This window comes from Triticum aestivum, chromosome 6A (genome assembly GCF_018294505.1).
Source record: "Triticum aestivum cultivar Chinese Spring chromosome 6A, IWGSC CS RefSeq v2.1, whole genome shotgun sequence".
In the NCBI taxonomy this organism is placed as follows: Eukaryota; Viridiplantae; Streptophyta; class Magnoliopsida; order Poales; family Poaceae; genus Triticum; species Triticum aestivum.
The window spans coordinates 448,813,587-448,825,599 of record NC_057809.1 but is presented as its reverse complement, the minus strand read 5'-3'; positions in this window follow the sequence as shown (position 1 = coordinate 448,825,599).

The following is a 12,013-nucleotide window of genomic DNA, read 5'->3' as shown; positions in this document are numbered from 1 at the left end:
GACATAAGAAGTGAAACCTGCAAAAATAGCCATCGTACAGCAAACAAAACGGTTTATTCTGTGATGAATGTCACATGGCAAAACCGGCATCGTAAAATTGCAGGAAAAGAAAGAAAACATGACATTAAATCAATAAGATTTAGACAGTAAATCAATAAGATTTACTTGATGTGACACGAGTGAATCCTTACCAGGAAATCACTATGTTCAAGTACTAAACAGAAGATTGATCGTCCAACTACGCGTGGCATGCACGAGCCCCGCCTACTCCCACAAGCAGGACAGTCCAAAGGTCGTGACAAATCGTATGGACCGAACATCCATGGGGCTGGAAATCCTGGTGGGTGCGATAAACCCTGCAATGCATACAGATAATGGAGTGTAACCATAATTGATAGACCATCCTCACAAAAAATATGATATGGATACTTCAAAATATACAGACTGAATTGAGTGGACAGACATTAACATAGACCGTTCTCAGGACTGACCACACACCAAAAGCGGCAGTACTAATAAACGATACAGGGTTCACAAACACAAATCAAGTACTGAACAATAGTACTTACTACAGACAAGCAAAGTTGCACTAACTAAACTCTGCAGATTTTTTTTTGCCGCCGACCTACGGGATGAACCCCGCATAACTGACTAGGCCATGGACTTCGTGTGAGATGTCTACATGCACCATCACCATCTTGTCAACCTTGGAGAACCTAATAGAGTGGTCTTTCCACTCATAAACATGATGATGAAGATAGGCTGCATCAGATTTGTTGGGAAGCTTTACAAGAACCACACCCTTCATAAGCGAAGGCACAACGAGGAAATTGTTGTGGTCAAGTACAGCCTCGAGAACATGCCTGACAACAATGCTACAGGAAAACACTAGTTCAAGACACATGGCAACAAGGACACAACAGCTGGATAGTTCAGCAGTAGAACTCATCATCGGGTCTTCCAGTTCACACGGCATGACTTTGAGAACTTCATCTCCACCATGGACTTGGTTCTAATTCAAACGGAAACCATATTTTATTACTACCTCCGTTCAGAAATATAAGATGATTTTCGATATTATACTCCATATATGACTACATATACGCACAGAAATGAGTGAACAAAGACACTAGAACATGTCTTCAAAGGCATGAGAGCAGAGGGATTACATGCAATATCCATAACACAAGTTACTGAGGCAAATATACCCTCTTAAAAGGTAGCATTGATGTTCATAAAGTACTCCCTCCGTCCCAAAATTCTTGTCTTAGATTTGTCTAGATACGGATGTATCAAGTCACATTTTAGTATTAGATACATCCATATCTAGACAAATCTAAGACAAGAAATTTGGGATAGAGGGAGTAGTTGAAAGTAATCTATAAGAAATCAGTGTCAACCTCTCGCATGTTTTGGTCAAAAGAGGAATTTAGAACCGTCATTTGGCACACAAAAATCACATGCAAGATCACCCACAAAGTTGTACTACTAGTACTAGTACTGCGTGTTAGATGAAAAAACACGATCAAGATCGAGAAAAAGATCGTCAAGAAGAGATATTATCTGGACTTGCTTAATGAGGGATCCCGGAGAGGGGGGCTTGGATAGGGCGATGGCTTTGAGCTTGTCTGCGGTAGTCTCGGCGGGGTGCTTGCGCTTCTTCGTACCATGAACCTCGAAAGTTTTGGCCGGAGCCATAGACATCACTTCGGCCGGTGCTCCAGCGTCCATCAAGAAACTGCCAAATGGAAATAAAAGAAAAGAAACCATAATCACAAACCCAAAAGAAGAAAAGAGAGGGAGTTATAGGATCAGTCTTGGGGTTGCAAGACCGGGCCTTGGCCAGAATCAACACCATTGATGCGCTCACCTTTCCTTCTTTGGGAGAGAAGAACAATGGCAGAAGCAGGTCGGGGTTTTCTTGAAGAAATGAGGAACAAGATGAGGCAGAAACAGGGTTGGGTAGAGAGGAAGCTGAGAGTGAAGAGTGAAATGATGGTTGCTTCGTCCGTCCAACTTACTGGTGGAAAGGAGGGGGTTTCGTGATTTGACGGCTCATTGGGCATTACTGCGGCGCTTCGATCGGGGTAGTCTACCGTCACTCTACTACGGAGTAATTTAGTGCATGGCTGGTGGACCCCGATGCTGGCTGGCCCACACGTCAGTGAAAGTGAGTAATTTAGTGCATGGCTGGAGGAGGATCTGCACGGTAGAGCGTGTCCATTGTTTTTCGGAAGAAAAAAATGATTACAGCAAGCGTTTCCACTCTTACGACGGAGTAGTGTGAAACACGGCAGCCACTTGAACATACACAATGCTCCTACTACTAGGCATGTGCAGTGGTTCATATGTCAGTACTACACAATCTTGTTGCTAGTGTAGTAAGATATGACGATAACAAATGATGTTGTGCGCATGTCAAATACTCCTATATGTAACATAGTACCGCTTTTTCGACTGTCCGGTCGAGAATGGACGGTGAGATCAATGTTAACAGAACTAGGTCCACAGCGCACGGAGAGTACAGCGCTACAGTACTCCATGAAACATGAACCATATGAAGCACGAATAGTGTTAGGCAGGGTGTATGAAGGGTGCACGGGATGGGAGCAAAAGTTCCCTTCTCGACCCACTTTTGGGTGTTTGGCAGAGTGCATGAAGGGTGCATGAGTCCACACTAGTAGGTTGACAAAAATACACGAAGAGGAAACAACTATATTGAGATGAGAATGCAACCAAACACACCCACACGCTTTGTGCTACAGTGACTGATCTGCACCGTCTGAGTTTGATCCAACTGTCATGTTGCGCCGAGACATGGACATGCCCATGCAGAGGGCGCCTAAACACCACCGAAGTCCCTCTACTTCTCGAGGCGCACGACGTTGGTGACAAAAGGTGCAACCGCCCGCAGAGCCTGCTACCGGTAGACGGGAGCCAGCTCGTCAAAGACGGCGTCCAATGGCACGAATGGATTCCGGTGACGGAGCCCTGAAAGGATTCGCCCGGCAACGGCGACGGCAGTCCGCAACCCCTCCTTGTCCATCTCAGCCCCTACCATCGCGTGGAGACGGCTCAACTCCTCGGAGATATAGGTGAAGAAGGAGACCAGGTCAGGAAGCCGCAGCTCGTTGAAGTCGACCGGGTGGTCGAACGGGTTTAGCCCGACGGCCGGCATCGTCGCGCTGGCACGACGGTAGGCATTGCTCAGCCGCAACACGTGCGTGGCAACTTGGTTCACCAAGTGGTTGAGGCGATCCTGGAACTCGTCACGATCGGCCCGCTCGCGCTCCAACCGGCTCCCCTGACAGCCTATCATATCTCCCGCTTTCTGCAGCAACGCCGCTGACGCCTCGAGCATCTTTGTGGTGGACGCCTGCCGCTTTTGAAGCTCTATGAACTCCCTCACATAACGGAGGAGCATGGCACTCCTCTCCTCCTTGAGCTCACGGAGCTCCACGTCCTTGGCCCTGAGCTCCGCATCCTTGGCATGGAGCTCCTGTGTCAGGAGCCTCACCTCGGACTCCATGATCTGCTGCGCCGCCATGGCACCAGGTAGAAGCAATGGGGAGAGGAAGCAAAGGGGGCGAAACGGCTGAAAGGCAATGCAATCTACAGGAAGGCGGAGGGAGCGGGGAATCTTTTGGTTTTCACCACGGTAAAACACCAGTTGACGACTTCTCACATCAGGGAGCAGTGGGTACAGGCGGAGTCATCATGACTAATTGCTGCCGCGCCTGCTCCCGTCAATCAAAAAATTAAAAATCCTGCCGCACCCAAACACTAGAGCAACGCCGCGGTGGATATTTAAATTTACCTGCCGGCAAGTAGATAAAAAAGGGGTTAAAAAACAAAAGTGGCGGCGGCCTAGCTAATTGGTCGAACTAGCCCAACTAGCTAGCCACTGTGCTTCACTGATGTACTCGGCAGGAAAGGTGGTCTTTCGTGATTTGACGACTCATTTACTTGCTTTGGCGCTATGACCGAGGAGGACCCAGGAAACGCGCGGTAGGGCGTCGTCAGGAAGAATATATGCGTGCACCACCCGGGAGGACCCCGAAACCGCGTGGTAGGGTGTGCCACGTCTCGGCACGGAGGAAAAATGTGCGTGTAAAAATATACTGTATCAGACATGGTACCTATGGTTCGACCCCGGGACCCAGCCAGTCGGTTGAAAACAGCCCACTAGCCACACAGCTTCATCATGCAAACGTGGCATGGAGGATAGATGTGGTTAGCTCCGTCTCGACCAGCCACAACGTCTCTTGTTCTAGGCGATTCTTCTATTTTTCAAGTTTTTTTAGTTGTAATAACACCACGACAAGCTAGCGCCGCTCTTCGTGTGTGCCCGTGCAAAGGTTAGATGATGGAGAGAAGAGAGATTGAGATCACAGACCTAGGACCCACCAGTAAGTGAGATAATGGTCATGCACGTGTTGACGAGGCACTCCCTCTACTCTACTCAACGCAAGTACTGTATAAAATCAAGTTATGGGACAAAGCCAACAACCGTTCGTTTTTTCAGGCTATCGACTTACACTTTGTAGTCCAGGTTGCCAGTTCGAATCTCGTCTTTCAGGTTTGTTAGTTTTAGGTCCAAATTTGATTAATGACAAGTGGGACCCTCGTGTGTTGTTCCGATATTTCAGTGTAGGATGGGTTTTTTGAACAAACACTTTGCGCGGTTAGACAAGTAACGGCACGAGTTACACGTTTTTTGCAAGTTTACGAACAAAAATGACAGCGGCATAGAATATCACATCCACCCCACAGCTTAGATACTATGGTGATACGATATTTTTAAACCGTTGGAAGTGAGATCCAATGGCTTGGGAGTAGTCTTCGTAATTATGCGCAATTTCCAAACTCTCTAAAGGTTTTTTTGCAAATAAAACATTCAGGCCTCGTGTGTGCCGTTGCATCTTCGATCCAACGGCTCCCCAGTGCTCATATTAGGTGCTCCCCGTAGCTTAATTACCCGCTATGGTGATTGGAGTAGTTGTGGGCCGAATGCTACGAAAATATAATCTAAACCAACCGGAATAAATGCCTACACAAATTAATCCAAGGTTGGAGTGCCCCTCGCAATGTAAATAGCTCCGGCTTTGTGAGGGATGGAGAGGTAGTAGCTTCAACGTGTGGAAGATACGATGTGAGAAAGCAAGGTCAATCGAGAGACATATAGATAGAGAGACAAAGTGAGTGTGGTCCGACATTCATTGAACAAATATATATGCTCTGGAGAGATATTGTCCGACTGAGCTTTTTGGCAAGGGTGAGGGCTGTAAGATAGAGCTTGAGAGATGATCCAGTCACAGACGTGTAGATATATTTTGTGTGTAGGAGGAAGCAAGATCAACCGATCACATAGGGTCGCCGTGCGATCGAAAGAGTGAGACGGGTTGGAGAGAGTGACCTAGATAGCCGATGTGCGTGAGAGAGTATACAATGTGAATAGGTCGAATTGGGCTCAAACATGGTTGAGGGAGTCCTGGATTAGGGGGTGTTTGGGTAGCCGGACTATACCTTCAGCCGGACTCCTGGACTATGAAGATACAAGATTGAAGACTTCGTCCCGTGTCCGGATGGGACTTTCCTTGGCATGGAAGGCAAGCTTGGCGATGCGGATATTCAAAGATCTCCTACCATTGTAACCGACTCTGTGTAACCCTAACCCTATCCGGTGTCTATATAAATCGGAGGGTTGTAGTTCGTAGGCAATCAACTCCATACACAGCAATCATACCATAGGCTAGCTTCTAGGGTTTAGCCTCCTTGATCTCGTGGTAGATCTACTCTTGTACTACCCATATCATCAATATTAATCAAGCAGGAGTAGGGTATTACCTCCATTGAGAGGGCCCGAACCTGGGTAAAACAAAGTGTCCCCTGTCTCCTGTTACCATCCGGCCTAGACGCACAGTTCGGGACCCCCTACCGAGATCCGCCGGTTTTGACACCAACATTGGTGCTTTCATTGAGGGTTCCTCTGTGCCGTCGCCTTTAGGCCCGATGGCTCCTTTGATCATCAACAACAATGCGGTCCAGGGTGAGATTTTTCTCCCCGGACAGGTCTTCGTCTTCGGCGGCTTCGCACTGCGGGCCAATTCACTTGGCCACCTGGAGCAGATCGAAAGCTACGCCCCTGGCCATCAAGTCAGGTTTGGAAGCCTAAACTACACGGCAGACATCTGCGGAGATTCAATCTTCGACGGATTCGAGCCACAGCCAAGCGCGCCACACTGTCTCGCGGGGCATGATCTAGCTCTGCCACCGAACAGTACCCTGGAGGCCGCAAACGCACCGGCTCTGACCCTTAATTTGGAGCCAGCTGCACCAATCGAGGGTGAGCGGTTGGACGTCACCTCGGGGGCTGTAATCTCAAAGGTGATCAAGCCAAACGCCAACCCCGCACTCTGCACGGCCCGTGACTCCAAGGAGCCGGATTCCTCTCCGAACTCCGAATCCCTCGTGTCCCTGCCGATCGAACCCGATTGGGCGCCAATAATGGAGTTCACCGCCACAGACATCTTTCAGCACTCGCCCTTCGGCGACATCCTGAATTCTCAAAAGTCTCTCTCTTTATCAGGAGAGCCCTGGCCGGATTACGGTCAGCGAGGATGGGATACAGACGATGAAGAAATTCAAAGCCCACCCACCACCCACTTGGTAGCCACTGTCGACAATTTAAACGACGTGCCCAACTGCGACTCCGGAGACATCGACGGCATGGATGACGATGCAGGAGATACCGACGAACCAACGCCCATAGGGCATTGGACAGCCACCTCATCCCACGATGTGTACATGGTGGATACCCCTAAAGGAAGCGACAACGAGGAAAAAGGGGATGGAACAGGAAATCGACCCCCCGAAAAGCAATCAAAGCGTCGGCGTAAACGCCGACCCAAGCCTCGCCTCAACAAAAACCCAGCCATAGAGTAGGACGAGCCGGTAGACGACGAGCAGGCCCTAGAGAAACCGTCCGAACAAGGCAACACGGATAGAGGAACCGAACATCCCTCCTCCGGCGAAAACGGCATTCCGCACGACCTCACGCCGAATAAACCTATGGAGCAGAAGAATCTCCATGAGAGGCTCGTTGCAACTACACGCAGCCTAAAGAAGCAGAAGCGGAAGCTAAAAGCAGCGGAAGATGCACTCTGGATCAGATGGAGCAAAGTAATCAATACCACAGATAAGTACGGCGACAGTCGCCGCACTAAAAGCTATCCGAAAAGAAAGCTACTGCCCGAATTCGACGAAGAGGCCCTAGAGCCCTCGCATTCAAAAAATGAAAAAGCCACACGGTCGGATAGACGACCCATAAAGCGGCAAGCGGGCCGCACTTAAATCGGCATGCGACCCACTTAAGAATTCACATCATGGCCCAATCAAGTCCATTTATGGGCCAAGAAAGCAAGATCTCGTAAACAATGCTATGAAGCCATTATCAGAATCCGGCACACCCAAATACAGGGGCGCCGCACACCCCCTATGTTTCACCGATGAGGTCCTGGACTATGAATTCCCAGAGGGATTCAAACCCGTAAACATAGAGGCATATGATGGAACAACAGACCCTGGAGTCTGGATCGAGGATTATATCCTCCACATACACATGGCTAGAGGAGATGATCTCCACGCCATAAAATATCTACCCCTTAAGCTTAAAGGGCCAGCTCGGCATTGGCTTAAAAGCCTTCCCGAAAACACAATTGGAAGCTGGGAAGAGCTCGAGGACGCTTTCCGAGCAAACTTTCAAGGGACCTATGTCCGCCCTCCGGATGCAGACGATCTTAGTCACATAACTCAACAACCCGGAGAATCAGCTCGGCAGTTCTGGAATAGATTCCTCACTAAAAAGAATCAGATAGTCGACTGTCCGGACGCCGAAGCCTTAGCAGCTTTCAGGCATAACGTCCGAGACGAATGGCTCGCCAGACACCTCGGCCAAGAAAAGCCAAGAACAATGGCCGCACTAACAAGCCTCATGACCCGCTTTTGTGCAGGGGAGGACAGCTGGTTGGCAAGGTGCAGCCCCAGCAACCCAAGTACATCTGAAACTAGGGATGGAAATGGAAAACTGCGACGCAACAAGGACCATCACTGGAGTAAGGACAAAAGTCCGAAGAGCACGGCAGTCAATGCCGGATTCAAAGGCTCACGACAAAATCAGGAAAAATCGCCCCCCCCCCCCAGGATAACAGGGACGATCCATCCAACCTGAATAAAATCCTGGACAGGATATGTCAGATACACAGTACTCCCGGGAAGCCTGCTAACCATACCCACAGAGACTGTTGGGTTTTAAAACAATCCGGTAGACTCAATGTCAAACACAAGGGGCTCGACACACGAAGCGAAGACGAGGACGAACCCCAAAAGCAAAGCACCAGGAAACAAAAGAACTTCCCACAAGAAGTAAAAACAGTGAACTCACTTCACATAACAAAACGTGCGGCGCCCGTAAAGGTACGCACCACACGGCCCAAAGGGTCCTGCCACTGGTTGTCAAAACCGATCATCTTCGATCAGCTAGATTATTCTAGGAATATCAAGAATGTAGGCTGGACTGCCTTGATACTCAATCCAATAATTGGCGGACTCAAGTTTTCAAATGTCCTTATGGACGGCGGCAGTGGACTAAACCTGATATATCAGGATACAATCCAGCACATGGGGATAAACCCAGCAAGAATCCGCCGCAGTAAAACCTCCTTTCAAGGGGTAATACCTGGTCTAGACACCCATTGTACGGGTTTTCTCCAGCTCACAGTCACATTCGGCTCTGCCGATAACCTCCGCCGCGAAAAGCTGACCTTCCATATCGTCCCGTTCTCAAGTCGCTATCAAGCACTACTGGGACGCGAAGCTTTCACTCGCTTTAACGCAATACCGCATTACGCATCCCTTACACTCAAGATGCCCGGTCCACGAGGCATCATCTCTTTGAAGGGGAAGCATTAAAGTGCACCTCCCCAAGCGGAGGACTGTGCGGCCGCTTTGACAGCCCCACAGCAAAATGGCCTCACTGGCCAATAAACTTCAAAATAGGTCATTCAAGACCTCGAACACGGATAGACGAGTTCGGTGCAAAATCATCATTGATGCAGGCCTAGAAGCCACATACCCCCGCACTAGGGGCTCCACGCATATACAATAAGAGACAATAAAGCTCAATCTCATATATCTTACTTTGTACTTTGCTTATTTTAAACTTTTTTCGGCGCGACCCTTTTTAAACTCAGTTCCTCTCTTTTACAGATGAACGTCGTGCGGCGCCCGTCCAGGATATGGCACAACGGAGACACAGGCGCAGACGTGCAATGGGGACCCGTCCTAAAGGATTCCTTTTAGATTAAGACCCTGCGTAAACCTTTTTTACTGTCTCTTGTTGCTACACATCCCCTGGTTTTTTCTTTCTAGTATAACCAAGGAGGAGGCTGGCGTTTTGGCATGTGGCCTCGTCAGAATTTTTGCACGTACCTGGACACTAGGGGCTTTTTTAATAACGAGTGTTGTTTCGCCCGCACTCATAAAGACCGAACACCTTAGGGAGTGTTCGGCGTCGTCAGTTTTGGCATTATATGCATCAGCTCCGAATCATGTCTTTGGTCAAATGTTGGGTTGCCCGGCTCCTGAGTTCGACTACCTTACATCCCGCTCTATCGGCTAAGGTAGCACCAGGAGAACTACTGCGATTGTGCCCCAGGTTCGGCCAGGGCGAGCACCTCAGTAGAGAAAGCCGAAAACTGATTGTCATGATGTAGTGTGAGACTGGTCAGCCACTCGATGACCTATCGGAATCTATTGGATTCCTCCGCTTTAACGAAGGGCCGCTTCCCGGTTAGGCACATACACGCCCCGAATTCGGACGAGCGCAGTTGCCACCAAGGAGCTACCTAAAGAGTCTCATTATCAAACACCTATGGCTAAGTGAAAGTGTTAAAGCATTATAGTCCGGTTGCCTGGCCCGCTGCGCTATCACCTCCTTTGTAGGACCAAGACGTTGGGTTAAGTGTGAAAATGCGTCTTCTGCGAGCACCCCCGCACTATGTGCGTGGGGGCTGAAGCCAATGACTGCCATCTTTCAGATTCCATATATATATATATATCTTAAAATGGCTGCATAGAAGGTGTTCCCAATACTTGGAGGCACAAGTATAAAAAAGGCCACCACAGGTAATCAAAATATTACTTTATAATTACATATGCTATCATAACATAGCATCTTTCGAGCACTGCGTCTCTATTACATGAGAGCCTTCAGGAACTTCCTGAAAATAGTGCTCGAAGGGTACTCGGCTTTTGTCCGAATCTCGGGACGCAACAACGGTGGTCTCCATCTCTGCCCAGTATGTCTTAACACGGGCAAGAGCCATCGTAGCGCCCTCTATGCATGCTGACCTCTTCATTGCATCTATACGCGGCACCGCGTCAAGGAATTGCTGCACCAAGCTGAAATAACTCTTCGGCTCCGATCTCCCAGGCCACAGATGACCCATGACGTACTTCATGGCGAGTCCGGACAATCTATTCAGCTCGGCCCATTGAGACAGGCGATCGTCCACTGCCAGTGGATGCTCTGGATTGTGAAACTGTGACCAGAAAAGCTTTTCCACTTCGCGATCTTCCTGATCTCGAAAGTGTTCGGTCGCATCAGCAACACTTGCTGCCAAATCCAGATAGGTGTCCTCCACACTCCACATCCGGTCCAACGGAGCAAACTTCGGATCACAAACCTTCCTCCGCAGCATAAAGGGCTTTCCAGCCGCAATCTGTTCGGCCTGACGCAGCTCCTCTTTCGCAGCTCTCATCGCAGAGCGAGCGTCCTTGGCATCGGCAACGGCCTTCTCTAAGTCCGTCTGTCTCGCCCGGTCTTCTTTCTCAAGAAGTTTGCAACGGTCTGCAGCGCTCTTTAACTTCTCGGCCATCTCAGCTATCTCTTCTTTGCTTCGGCAGTGAGCAGCCTGTTCGGCTCTCAGCCCTTCAAGGGCCTTCTCGGCAGCTGCATCGCTTTCTCTGGCTTGCTCCTTAGCTAGGGCAAGTTCTGCCCTAAGATTCTCCATGACGGCCGTACCATCTGCGTCAAGCACACACGTTGTAAGACACTAGCATGAAGCTCCTCTTACCTAATGCCGCCCGAAGAATTACATACCTTGAGCCTCATCAAGCCGCTTGTTGACAAGCGCGATGTCGGCATCTGCCACGTCCAGTTGCCGCTTTAGTTCAGCCACATCATTAGTTTGGCTTGATTCCGGACACCTCGCCACCTACATTCAAAGGCGACATCTTAGACCTGGGATTATGATCCTCTGTGTGCCGTCATTTCTTGACAACGCGCATAGTCTCAGGGCTACTATCTACACAGGGCGCATCTTATTTATGCGCAACTGACAAAAGTGTACATTATCTAACGTACCTCAAAACCCGTCAGTAAACTTTTGACGGCCTCATGCAATCTGCTTTCTGCGGATGAAATCCTTTCAATCATCGTGCCCATTAATGCACGGTGCTCTTCTGAGATAGAAGCTCTCCCCAGCAGAATCTTTAGTTCCTCTGGCCGAGCACCAGACGGTGCCGGACTTGCCCTATGACCCCTTTCAAAGGCCGGACACGGAGAACCTCGGGGGGCCACATAGCTATCTTCCGCCCCTGCCGGATTCGGAGAAACCCTCCGCGACGACACCTCAGGGTCGCCCGCCTCGCTGGGCGGCACGGCAGGGGGAGGCGTCCCACTCTCCATCATCTCCGGAAGAAGATCCCCCGAAGACGAGCTCTGCTGCGAAGGGCTAAGGTCCGAGCTACAAGGTAAAATTTTGGTTAATCTTCTCAGAAATAAAATCAAGGATTTCTCTCATCCCTCAAAAGGAAAATCTTTTCTCCACTTACGGCTCGCTGGAGGGCTGATCCCCTTGAGGGCGTAGTCCGGCCGAGGAACTCCCCGGCATCGGACCCTCTGACGAGGATTTTCTCCCCCGTTTTGAGGCCATGGTTTCCGGGTCGTCAG